This window comes from Stegostoma tigrinum, chromosome 10, assembly GCF_030684315.1.
Source record: "Stegostoma tigrinum isolate sSteTig4 chromosome 10, sSteTig4.hap1, whole genome shotgun sequence".
In the NCBI taxonomy this organism is placed as follows: Eukaryota; Metazoa; Chordata; class Chondrichthyes; order Orectolobiformes; family Stegostomatidae; genus Stegostoma; species Stegostoma tigrinum.
Window position 1 is genome coordinate 85,776,463 of NC_081363.1, and position 13,213 is coordinate 85,789,675.

General features: G+C 42.9%; 1 protein-coding gene across 3 annotated transcripts in view; it reads right to left on the minus strand.

Annotated features, from left to right (window-relative positions):
* The window catches only part of LOC125455939 (coiled-coil domain-containing protein 9-like), a 186,608-nt gene extending 174,807 nt beyond the window's left edge, over positions 1-11,801 (minus strand). The window contains exons 1-2 of one of the 3 annotated variants that reach the window (XM_059649341.1): positions 11,710-11,782; positions 4,787-4,941 (exon numbers count right to left, since the gene is read on the minus strand). The gene's annotated coding sequence lies outside the window, so the exon portion shown is untranslated. Of the gene's footprint in view, positions 1-4,786; positions 4,942-11,709 lie in introns of all 3 variants that reach the window. The other 2 variants (XM_059649346.1, XM_059649340.1) reach the window with 2 other exon arrangements.
* Positions 11,802-13,213: the final 1,412 nt, after the last annotated feature.

Below are 13,213 nucleotides of genomic sequence, written 5' to 3' on the forward strand. Positions count from 1 at the left end.
CTAAGCCCCCCTGTTGAGGCTTTGCTTCCAGGTAACATATTTCATTCAAATAAACATTCTGTTTCTTTCTAAGTGCCATCGTAACAATGTAAAATGTTAAATAAAGTAACTGTCTAAGCTTCTAAATAAATTGTTGTAACCATGAGGGTATTGTATATTGTATCTCAGAGCATTTGATGCTACAATAGAACATAGAACATAGAACAGTACAGCACAGAACAGGCCCTTCAGCCCACAATGTTGTGCCGACCATTGATCCTCATGGATGCACCCTCAAATTTCTGTGACCATATACATGTCCAGCAGTCTCTTAAATGACCCCAATGACCTTGCTTCCACAACTGCTGCTGGCAACGCATTCCATGCTCTCACAACTCTCTGCGTAAAGAACCTGCCTCTGACATCCCCTCTATACTTTCCACCAACCAGCTTAAAACTATGACCCCTCGTGCTAGCCATTTCTGCCCTGGGAAATAGTCTCTGGCTATCGACTCTATCTATGCCTCTCATTATCTTGTATACCTCAATTAGGTCCCCTCTCCTCCTCCTTTTCTCCAATGAAAAGAGACCGAGCTCAGTCAACCTCTCTTCATAAGATAAGCCCTCCAGTCCAGGCAGCATCCTGGTAAACCTCCTCTGAACCCTCTCCAAAGCATCCACATCTTTCCTATAATAGGGCGCCCAGAACTGGACGCAGTATTCCAAGTGCGGTCTAACCAAAGTTTTATAGAGCTGCAACAAGATCTCACGACTCTTAAACTCAATCCCCCTGTTAATGAAAGCCAAAACACCATATGCTTTCTTAACAACCCTGTCCACTTGGGTGGCCATTTTAAGGGATCTATGTATCTGCACACCAAGATCCCTCTGTTCCTCCACGCTGCCAAGAATCCTATCCTTAATCCTGTACTCAGCTTTCAAATTCGACCTTCCAAAATGCATCACCTCGCATTTATCCAGGTTGAACTCCATCTGCCACCTCTCAGCCCATCTCTGCATCCTGTCAATGTCCCGCTGCAGCCTACAACAGCCCTCTACACTGTCAACGACACCTCCGACCTTTGTGTCGTCTGCAAACTTGCTGACCCATCCTTCAATTCCCTTGTCCAAGTCATTAATAAAATGCAATGCTCTACTTCTACTAATATTTTATTTAATATTTGCCTTTTTGAGTAAATTATAGCAGAGTTATAAGTTTTAAAATTGCAGAGGGCACTGACATCATCCTGACAGTAGCATACGAAGTCCTGAAATGGCTATGCCCTAAACAAGCTGATCCAGAACAATGACAACGTTGCTATCTGTCCAGCAATGTTGCTGCTTAAACTTCTTGACTTGCACTTTGCAGAACAAATGCAAGAACCAACAGAGATAACAAAGTGTAGAGCTGGATGAACACAGCAGGTCAAGCAGCATCTTAGGAGCACAAATGCTGATGTTTCGGGCCCAGACCATTCATCAGAAAAATATTCTCTGATACAATTTAAACTACAGGATGAAAGGGCGCTGCTTGATTCGCATATCAACCCTATTTCTCTGCAGCAATGCCTCAGTCAAAGCAACCATGGACTATCATTTCCGCAAGATACCAGGTATATTACCAAAACCTTAAAGGCTGAACATTTTTTTTCTGTTTGCTGGGAACAGGTCCTTGCATATGAATGCATGTCACATTAAGCAAGCGCAAATTAAGAGCTGGACTGAATGTCATAAATTGGTGGATTTTGTACTTATTAACACACTCAGAACTGTTCAACAGGTATTGCCCAATCTTCGAAGCACTAACAGCAAACACTGTGCTTTGGGTATTGCAAGTACAGGATGTCTCAGCACCATCTATATACTCTGCCTATTACATATAATCAGAAGAACTACACACTTGTCTTGCCAACGACATTCCCTCCCAAGTCACACACCATCCTGAACTGAAAACAACCACTGATCCTTTCACTGTCAATAGGTCAAAACCTTGGAACTCCCTACCCATGGCTTGATCAAATACAGTCAACACGGCTTTGTGAGGGGTAGGTCATGCCTTACAAACCTTATCGAGTTTTTTGAGGATGTGACTAGAAAGGTTGATGAGGGTCGAGCTGTGGATGTGGTGTATATGGACTTCAGTAAGGCATTTGATAAGGTTCCCCATGGTAGGCTCATTCAGAAGGTCAGGAGGAATGGGATACAGGGGAACTTAGCTGTCTGGATACAGAATTGGCTGGCCAACAGAAGACAGCGAGTGGTAGTAGAAGGAAAATATTCTGCCTGGAAGTCAGTGGTGAGTGGGGTTCCACAGGGCTCTGTCCATGGGCCTCTACTGTTTATTAATGACTTGGATGAGGGGATTGAAGGATGGGTCAGCAAGTTTGCAGACGACACAAAGGTCGGAGGTGTCGTTGACAGTGTAGAGGGCTGTTGTAGGCTGCAGCGGGACATTGACAGGATGCAGAGATGGGCTGAGAGGTGGCAGATGGAGTTCAACCTGGATAAATGCGAGGTGATGCATTTTGGAAGGTCGAATTTGAAAGCTGAGTACAGGATTAAGGATAGGATTCTTGGCAGCGTGGAGGAACAGAGGGATCTTGGTGTGCAGATACATAGATCCCTTAAAATGGCCACCCAAGTGGACAGGGTTGTTAAGAAAGCATATGGTGTTTTGACTTTCATTAACAGGGGCATTGAGTTTAAGAGTCGTGAGATCTTGTTGCAGCTCTATAAAGCTTTGGTTAGACCGCACTTGGAATACTGCGTCCAGTTCTGGGCGCCCTATTATAGGAAAGATGTGGATGCTTTGGAGAGGGTTCAGAGGAGGTTTACCAGGATGCTGCCTGGACTGGAGGGCTTATCTTATGAAGAGAGGTTGACTGAGCTCGGTCTCTTTTCATTGGAGAAAAGGAGGAGGAGAGGGGACCTAATTGAGGTATACAAGATAATGAGAGGCATAGATAGAGTTGATAGCCAGAGACTATTTCCCAGGGCAGAAATGGCTAGCACGAGGGGTCATAGTTTTAAGCTGGTTGGTGGAAAGTATAGAGGGGATGTCAGAGGCAGGTTCTTTACGCAGAGAGTTGTGAGAGCATGGAATGCGTTGCCAGCAGCAGTTGTGGAAGCAAGGTCATTGAGGTCATTTAAGAGACTGCTGGACATGTATATGGTCACAGAAATTTGAGGGTGCATACATGAGGATCAATGGTCGGCACAACATTGTGGGCTGAAGGGCCTGTTCTGTGCTGTACCGTTCTATGTTCTATGTTCTATGTTCTAAAGGCACTGAAGGTATGTCTACACAACATGGACTGCAACTGTTCTAAAAAAAATGGCTCAGCACTGCCAATGAGGGTAATTAGGGATGGCCAATAAATGTTTGCCCCATTACCAATGCCCACATTCATGAATAACTCAAGTATCGAACTCCAAGAAGCTTCCTGCATTGTTAAGCTCTACCTACTGTTGCAACATGGAGTACAGTACATTGTGGACTGGAAGACAGGATGTTAAAATGTTTTGTTTTTAAAATGATAAGGGGAAGGCAGTGCATCGTCCCTTTAAAAGAAGATGTATTTTTTAGGCTTGGAGATTTAAAAAAATGTCTGCGGGCAGTTTGTGGGTTTGCAGGGGCACAGACAGCACCTGAACTGTAACATTTGTAACAAAAGGCTGGATGGTTAGCAGGACAAGCTGCAGTTTTGTTTTGGTATCAAGACAACAAATTTGAATTTAGCCAATTAATTTAAACCAGGCACTTAGATACAAACAATCAATTAGGTTTCGATCTAATGGTTTTGACAACATAGGACCAATCTTGTTGTAAGAAATTGATATGTCATCAAGGGTTTAAATAAAAAGGGACAGTTACAAAATTAAGAGTGAACTGCCATCTCTAGATGGCACCAGCTCTAAGACAAAGCACCATCTAAATAAAGGTACTAGGGCATTCTTAGTTAACATTCCTGACAAAAGAATTTGACGAAGAAGGCAATCCTGACATAAGATCAATCGAAAAGATGCAGAACATTCCAGAACACACAACCTGGCTGTAATTTTTTTAACATTTTGGTTTATACAAATGGGGCTTGTATTTATTAGAACAGCATACCATTAGAATTTTGTTTTCATGAATAGTTAGTAGTTAGTAGGGAATTGTTTGGTTTGTTAATAGTTTAGCTAATTTGTTCACTATTAAAGTTAGACAAATAAATTGTTACTTGTTGATTATAGAGTGAGTGATGGGAGTTTATTTCATTTAACCACCCCTTTATAACAGATTGGAGCTGAGAAGCAGGTTATACCACTTTCCACGCTTTTATTAACAGATTATAGGGCAAGGTGAGCCTCTCTGGATGTTTTGGTTTAAATTATAAAGTGGAGGGTGACCCCACCCCGATGCTTCCAGGTGGTGCAACTGGTCCACTTTGAGACCTGAACTTGTGGCTGTGGCTCAATCACTTCATGGGATCTGAGATCCAGAAAATGTTCAGCCATCTACTACACTTGAGTTCAACCATCTGGATATGGACCAGGTGAAAAGTCTGAAGTATTCACATGCCAGAGAATTTGCAGGCTACAGGTTGCGAACATATCTCCATTTTGTTTTGGAACTTGAAAAAAAATCTCGTTAGACGTAGAGATTATTTAATTATTGTTAACACTTCTTAAATAGTTAAACACACCAACTTGCATTGCTATTTTTCTATTTGCTCCTCAAAGTGAACAAAGCAAAAACTAATTAGTTGCTCAAAATTAACACAAAACATTACACCTCTAAAACACCAGCCATCCAAAAACTTACCTTAGAGAGCTCTGTTACTCTGGCTACACACTGGCTTGAGTTGAGTTTCTCAAGTTTCCCATGTCATTGGAGGCTCTGGTGTTAGTCAGTCCTCTCTTTATTGGCCACAGGCTCACATGGCAAGACTCTTGCTCGGACAAATGGCATCTGTACTCCTATTAAAATTAACGACCCTTGCACATTACTATTTTGAAATGAACTTTCTTTTTATTCATCCAGTCTATAAGCTTTCTTCTTTGTTCTTTATTCTTTTTTACGGGATGTGGATGCAGCTGGCTAGGCCAGCATTGATTGTCCAACCCTAACAGCTCATGAAGCAAGTGTCCTGCTAGGTCATTACAGAGGGCAGCTACGTCACATGTAGGTGAAACCAGGCAAGCAGAATTTCCACGCCCAGAGGACAATTAGTGACCAACATTGCTTTCAGGGTTAACATTGCTGAGCTTTCAAATCCTGAGATTTATTAATCGAATTTAAGTTCTCCCAACTGTTTTGATGGATTTTGATCCCATGTCCCAACAGCATTAATTCACTTGGGCCTCTGGTTCAGCAACATTCACCTACACTACCAAAGTTGATTCCTTCCTGCACTTTGAAACAATCTTTTATGTTTGCAGCTGCATGAACCCGAACTCTGTTCCCCAGTTTTGATACCACCTGCTAATTTGAACATTGTTCTCTCACTACTTTCAGGCCCAGTTCAACCCAACAACCTACTGTCATCTAAATTTGGACTGTCCAAATTGCTGTCATCTAAATCTGGACTTCCAAATTACAGTTGCAAGATGTTCACAGTCAAAAAGTGCCATTCCTATCTGTCTCAAAACCCAAATAACTCGTCACTTTTACATACGTGTACATATTTGTTTCTGATCTATGCTTTATCAGTGAATTTATAGCCCTGGGAACACATCAATCAAAACTAACTGGCCTGTACATCTTAAAATGACAAACAAAACATCCACAGGAATACTGTAAAAATAATCAGATTTTGGGAAGGAGGTTTAGAATTTATGGGCAGAATTTTACAGGCTTAGAACTTTCTTCTAGGTCTTCTGGGCTACTAATGGGTTGCTGAAGCAGTTAGCAACCCAGCTGCTCTTACCCCCAAAGCAATACAACTAAGTCTCCCACCCTCCAGTGCAGATGGTTTTCATCCTATGCTCTTAAAAGAAATAGCTAGTGACATAGTTGATCCATTAGTTTTAATTTAACAAAATTCACTGTTATGAAAGAATTTCAATTAGCAAGTAGCAAATGTAACTCCTTTATTCATGAAACTGTCCAGGTCCTAAAATTCTGGAAGCTATTATTAAAGACACTGTAGCAATGCACTTGAAGAAAATTCAAGGCAATCAGAGTCAATATGATTTTTCTGAAATAGAAACCATATTTAATTTAATGGAACTCTAAAAAATTATTATTAACTGCGGATAAAGAGAACCAGTGGATGGGCTATACTTCGACTCCCACAGAAAATAAAAGTCTTATGGTATACGCGACAAAATATTGACATGGATAGAAAATGGGATTGCTAACAGGAAATAGACAGAATAAACAAAAATGGTAAACTGAAATGAGTGTTGTGCCACAGAAATCAGTCCTGTAGCCTCAACTTTTTACAAATAACGTAAATGACTTGGATGAAAGAACTTAAGGTATTGTTGCCAAGCTTACTGATGACACAAAGATAGTACATTACCTAAATGATGACAGATTGCAGAGCTCTGAGATACAGAGGGATCGAGTATTCTTTTGCAATGAAATGTAAAATATTGGCATCAACATACAACAAGTAATTAAGCTAACAGAATGTTACCATTTCCTGTAAAATGTGTTTAACACAAAAGTTGGGAGGCCATCCTCCAATTATTCAGGATGCTGGTGAGACCTGGAAAACTTATTCAAGGAAGGATGCAAATTTATTGAGAGCAGTCCAGAGAAGGTTTCCTATATAATATCTGGAAATTGGCAGAATCATAGAATCCCGACAGTGTGGAATCAGGCTATTTGGTCCATCAAGTTCACACAAATCTCCGAACAGCATTTCACCCTCCCCCAGCGCCAGCCCCCACTCTATCCCTGTAACACTGCATGTTCCATGGCTACTCTACCTAGGCTGTACATCCCTGGACACTGGTCAATTCACCTAACTGGAGCCAACCTGGCTGAAACATGCAAGACCCTAGTTATTTGACAGGGCGTGCATAGACAGGAAGTTCTCTAGGTGAATCTAGAAGTAGATGTCACTTTTTTTTAAAAAAGGAGTTGCCTACTTAAGACAAGGATAAAGAAAACTTTTTCTCCTCATATCATAGAAGGCATTGAAACTCTGAAAAGGCAGTCTTTGAATATTTTTAAGGCAGATTGTTCATAAGCAAGGGGGTGAAAAGTCATCAGGGTTAAGCAAGAACGTGGGATGATCAGAACTGGTTTATCTTACAAAATGTCAGAGCAGACTGGAGGAGCCAAGTGACTGGCTTTGCTGCGAATTCATCTGCCTCAGAAATGCCCAATTAGGAAGAATCGTAGAGTCAGAGTCATTCAGACACAGGAAGACTTTTTCACTAAAAACTTCTAGAGTCCTGACAAACTGTCATTAATCCAAAACAGTAAATCTGTTTCTCTCCACATGGTGCCTGGATCATGAGTCTTGATGCATGTTCTGCTTTCTTTTCAGATTTCTGCCACCTGAAGTATCATACTTTTGCATTGTTTCCATACTTAAGATTGGCATTTAGGTATTACAATACAAACTGTTTCATTGATCACGTTAGTTTTTAAACAGGGTAGAGTTAGTTTCAGTTTCCATTAATGAGATGTAACGGTCTGGCACTGTCAAAGCAGAATGTGAACCTGACCTTTCATTCTTCCACTTGACCTGTTCACAGGATTAAACATAATCTGGCTATAAAAAACAGCAGGAATACCCCACAGCTATGTTATACTATCCAAATGAATACAGCAAAAATAGATTACACTAGTTTAATGGTCAGTTTCTGAACAATGAAACAAAATTCCACTGATTTCCCTCATTGAGAATTGTAGGAACATACAGACAATTGTATTTATTAAGAGCAGTAAACTTTTCTGCCCTTTAAAGAGATCTTGGAGTGCAGGTTCATAGTTCCTTGATAGTGGAGTCGCAGGTAGGACAGTGAAGAAGGCATTTAGTAGGCTTGCCTTTGTTGGTCAGTGCACTGAGTAAAGGGGTTGGGAGGTCATGATGTGGCTGTGCTGGCTGTTGGTTTGGAATACTGCATGCAATTCTGGCCTCCCTGCTATAAAAACGATATTGTGAAACTTGAAATGGTTCACAAAAGATTTACAAGGCTGTTGCCAGGGTTAGAGAGTTTGAGCTATAGGGAGACTCTGAATAGGCTGGGGCTATTTTCCCTAGACCAGAAGCCAAAAGGTGACCTTATAGAGGTTTATAAAATCATGGGGGGCATGGATTAGGGAAAATAGACAGGTCTTTTCCACAGGGTAGGGGTGTCCAAAACTAGAGGGCATAGGTTTAAGGTGACAGGGGAAAGATTTACAAAGGACCTAAAGGACAACTTTTTCACACAGAGCGTGGTGCACATATGAAATGAGCTGCCAGAGGAAGTAGTGGAGGCTGGCACTATTATAACATTTAAACAGCACGGATGGGTATATGAATAGGAAAAGTTTAGAGGGATGTGGGCCAAATGTTGGCAAATGGGACTAGATTAATTCAGGATATCTGGTCAGCATGGACAAGGAGGATTGATGGATCTGCTTCCATGCTGTACTTTTCTATGACTGTAACTAAATACAGCCTGGCTTCAAACTGTTAATGTTCACCCCTCCCTTGTAACTTTTGCAACAGAGTTCAAAATATTCCCCACTCCCAAAGATGCATATTGAGAAAAAAGTAATACTGCCCAGCTTAAATTTCTCAACAACAAAGTTTCTGGAAAAGCTCAGCAGGTCTGGCAGCATCCGTGGAGGAGAAAACAGTTAATGTTTCGGGTCCGGTGACCCTTCCTCAGAACCGGACCCGAAACATTAAATCTTTTCTCCTCCACAGATGCTGCCAGATCTGCTGAGCTTTTCCAGTAACTTTGTTTTTGTTCCTGATTTACAGCATCCACAGGTCTTTTGGTTAAATTTCTCAAGGGCAACTTTATAATTTTTGGTGATTCTGTTCTCATTTCACTAACTCCTCAATGAGGTGGTACAATCACGTAATGATATCACTTTTTGTACGTGTATGTGCTTTCCTCAAAATAGCACAAATACCAAATGCAAAGATTACACATATAAATTAATCACAACCAAATGTTACCCCAAAAGGCCAGTTTCAGAAATGGACAAACAAAATTACGAACTTTAAACAAACTAGCTTATGCAAGTGACACCACAGGAAGTCCCAAAGCACTTTACACTCAATGCTTTTAAATTATAGCCACTGTTGTAGCATAAGGTCCACTTTACTCACCAGCAAGGTCCTATAAGCAGAACAGTGACTATGCCTAGGCTTGTTGTTCTAGGATGCTGCACCATATAGCAAGATAGTGAGAAGGAGGGGAAAGGAACAGATTATTTCTTGGTTGGGGGAAGAAAGTGAGAGAAGGAGGAATGACTGTAGAGTGTCACAATCCTTCCTCATAATATCAATTTGATCAAAGCCCTGTCTTATTGGAGGGATATTCTCATTTCCCACAACTGACTTAAAGGATATTTGATGGAACAATTGTCGGACTGCCACTTAAAAAAGCAGTTCAGAGGCTGGGAATTTTTCCATGAACCCATCTCCTTACTCTCCAAAGCTTGTCTGCCATCTACAGGTAACATGTCTAGTGTGACCAAACAGTTCTCACTTGCCTGGGTACAGCTCTAATAGAACTCCACAAGATAAACCTTCCAGATCAAACCAGCCCAGTAAGTGCCACCCCACTTACCACTAACACAGCAGCACTCACCAAGACTCCTTAAAAATACCTTCGAAACCCATAACCACTACCACCCGGAAGGGTGATGGCAGCAAATACATGGAACCAGAATCTCCTGGAAGTTCACCTCCAAGCCCCACACACGAGCCTGACTTGGAATAAAATCACAGTCCCTTCACTACTGCCTCGTCAAAATCCTAGACCTTCCCTCCTAACAGCAATATGGATGCACCAGCACCCCAATAGCTGCAGCAGTTGTAGAAAGCAGATCACCACTACCTTCTAAAGGATATTGAAGGATGAGCCATAAATGCTAAGTAAATGAGTAATAAACGATCCAAGTCAGGCCTACCCAGCAACACCTACATTAGCTCAAAATTATAAAAATTAATCCCTATTCTCATCAGTTTTGTGGCCCATCAATCTGACAAATGCAGTCCCAGGCTGCCAACCTCCACTTGACAGGACAATTGAAAGTTTGTGCTGCACTAATAAGAGCAGTCACTTTCATTTCAAACAGGGTTCAGTTGTTTGTAGTGCGTGGAAGATCACTGTCAGCTCAAAATAAGTGAACACTTCATTCCATCAATATTGACAGTGACAACATAGATTGAAAACAACAGTGATAAAAATGCAAGAAATTTTTCCTGGGAAATTATGCCACATTAAAATTGCAAGGCAACAATGACTTTTTGTAAGCTTTCATTTCCCAACAGAAATGGAAAAGGTAAGAATCCCGTTCAAAGGCAAGGGTTTTCTGAGGAGCTCTTGATGGGTGTTGCAATCCACTGGTCAGAAAACACAGACTGATCTGACTTATAATTCATATCCTGTTACTATGTTCCCAGTCAACTTCTCCCACCACTTGTCATCCAGCAGTCAGACTGACACACAACTGAAAGTCTCCTGGGACCGATCAGACTAACAGCTCTTCAAACTCATGTCACAGGGTCCGCTCTCCAGCTCCTCCAATCATAAATTCTGTCTCTGGAAACGGATGTGATCTTTTGACCATGTATTAAATCAGAAGCCTCCAGGAATTTTGCAGAAATGATTTACAAGGTGTGCAACATCTAAACATCAGATAACAGTGTTCACAAATGTCCAGCTGCAAGATACACCCATTAAGTCTCAGGCAGTCTACAATTTGACAATGCCAGCCTTTGAAGAAGTCTTCCCAGTACAAGTATGATAGGTGAAATGGTCTCCCTTCGTGCTGTAAACATTCAGTGTAACCAAATTGTTTGCATAGTGCTTTGGCATGTCCTGGGATTGTGAAAACCTAATCCAAAGATCACAGCAGAAAATGGCACTATTGAAAGAACAGCTTGAGACATAGTACTGGCCAAAATCTATTGCTGCGACAACATCTGAAAAGTTACGAGTGAGGGCGAAGAGCGTAGAGAAGGAAGTGTCAAGACAAGGAGAAAAGGAGACACCAATGTGTGCGCGCGCGTATGTGTGTTGGGGGGGGGGGGGGGAAATAGGTGCCTTAACGGGCACAATGTTACAGCGCTCATGAGGTGGATTACAGCAAGTGATCCAGGGCAGGATCAGGGAAGGGGAATCAATGGAGGATCAGGGAGGATAGAATCCAGGGGACGATTAGGGAAGGGGGGGGTGGGAAAGAGGCTATCAGAGACGGGGATCTCCAAGAAGGATTAGGAAGGGGGGCAGTAGGAGGCGGTGGGCGGAGAGGAGGGAGAAGGGTGATCCAGAGGGGAATTTTCGGATGACAGGGACAATTTATGCGGAGAATGATTCAGGGGAAGGATTTATTGCGGATTGGTGGGGGTTAAACTGAAGGGGAGATGGTCGAGCGGAGCATTTTGGGGGGGGGGGGGGAGGACGGGGTTGGATGAGGTGATCGAGGGACAGGATGACTGGCGTGGGGAAGAGCAGAGAGGACTGAGACTCGCATGAGACCGAGTGCTGGCTTTTCACACCTCCGTCTGCCTGCCTCCTTTCTGTCTGCGGGGCAGAGGCCCTAATCCCAGGCCTTACCTAACGGCCGCTCTCAGGCCGATCCCCTCCCCTTCCTTTCCTCTCGCAGCCGCTGCTCCTACCCCTCCACAAGGATTCCGAGCAGCTTCCCGCCAATCAGAGCCTAGGACTCCGGCCGACCGTGCAGCCAATCACAGGCACTGGGGTCTTCTGATTGGCCGGTCGGCCCATAGTCCGGGGCTGTCTATTGGCTCAGGACCCGCACCCGGAGGTTCGCGTGCTGATTGGTGGATAACTGCCAGCCGCTGTCGGTGATCGGACCGCCCTTCGGTTTTATTAGCATAGTACCCGATCCCGCGCCGCCTGCGTGTCCAATCGGCAATAGTCATCAAGTTGCGTCTGTTAATTGCACGTGCCGACCTCCAAAGCTCAGAGCGTGCCCGTTCTGTCACCCGAAGCGCCATTGACTTGATTAGGAGATCCCTGCAGCCGAACTGACCCCTTGATTACATTGGGATCTCTGCAATCAGGCTGATACTATCTCTGAAGCAAAATTAACGTAAGAGCTGCAAGAATGGAGAATCTGAGATAACAAGGTGTAGAGCTGGATGAACACAACAGGCCGAGCAGCGTCAGAGGAGTAGGAAGGGTGATTTTCTGAAGATGGGTCTAGACCCGAAACGTCAGTCTTCCTGCACCTCTGACGCTGCTTGGGCTGCTGTGTTCATCCAGCTCTAGACCTTGTTATCTCAGATTCCCCAGCATCTGCAGTTCCCATTATCTCTATTTTTGTAATCCATCCCCTTTTTAACAAAAGGCTGACAAGTATGAGCTGAGGGTGAACAGTGTGGGATGCTAACATGACATCCTGACTTGCCTTTATTGGTCAGGGAATTGAGTACAAGCATGCCATATGCCTTCCTTACCACCTTATCTACTTGTGTGGCTACTTTCAGAGAGCTGTGGACTTGAACCCCAAGATCCATCTACACATTAATGTTGCTCAGGGTCCTGCCATTAACTGTATATTTTTCCTTAACGTTTGATCGCCCAAGGTGCAGCAACTCACACTTACCCAGATTAAACTCCACCTACCATTACTCCACCAACATTGATCCATTGATCTTTGCATCATTTGCAAATTTACTAACCTACCCATTCACATTTTCATCTAGGTCATATATATCACAAATAGCACCGGGCTCAGAACAGATCCCTGCAGAACATCACCAGTTACAGACCGCCAGCCCAAAAAAAAACCCTTCCACCATTATCCTCTGTCTTCTTTCGCCAAGCCAATTCTGAATGCAAACAGCCACGTCATCATGCATCTGAATCTACAGATTCAGATGAGCTTACTATGAGGACCTTGACAAAAGCCTCACTAAAATCCATGTTGACATCTACTGCTCTACCCTGATTGCCTCCTTAAAAAAATTCAACGAGGGTTATCAATCCAGTTAGTAAGACAATGACCTGTCCCAGACAAAGCTATGCAGACTGTCCCTAACTTGGCCTTGCTTTTCCAAATGTGTACAAATCCTATCCCTAAGAATTCTCTCCA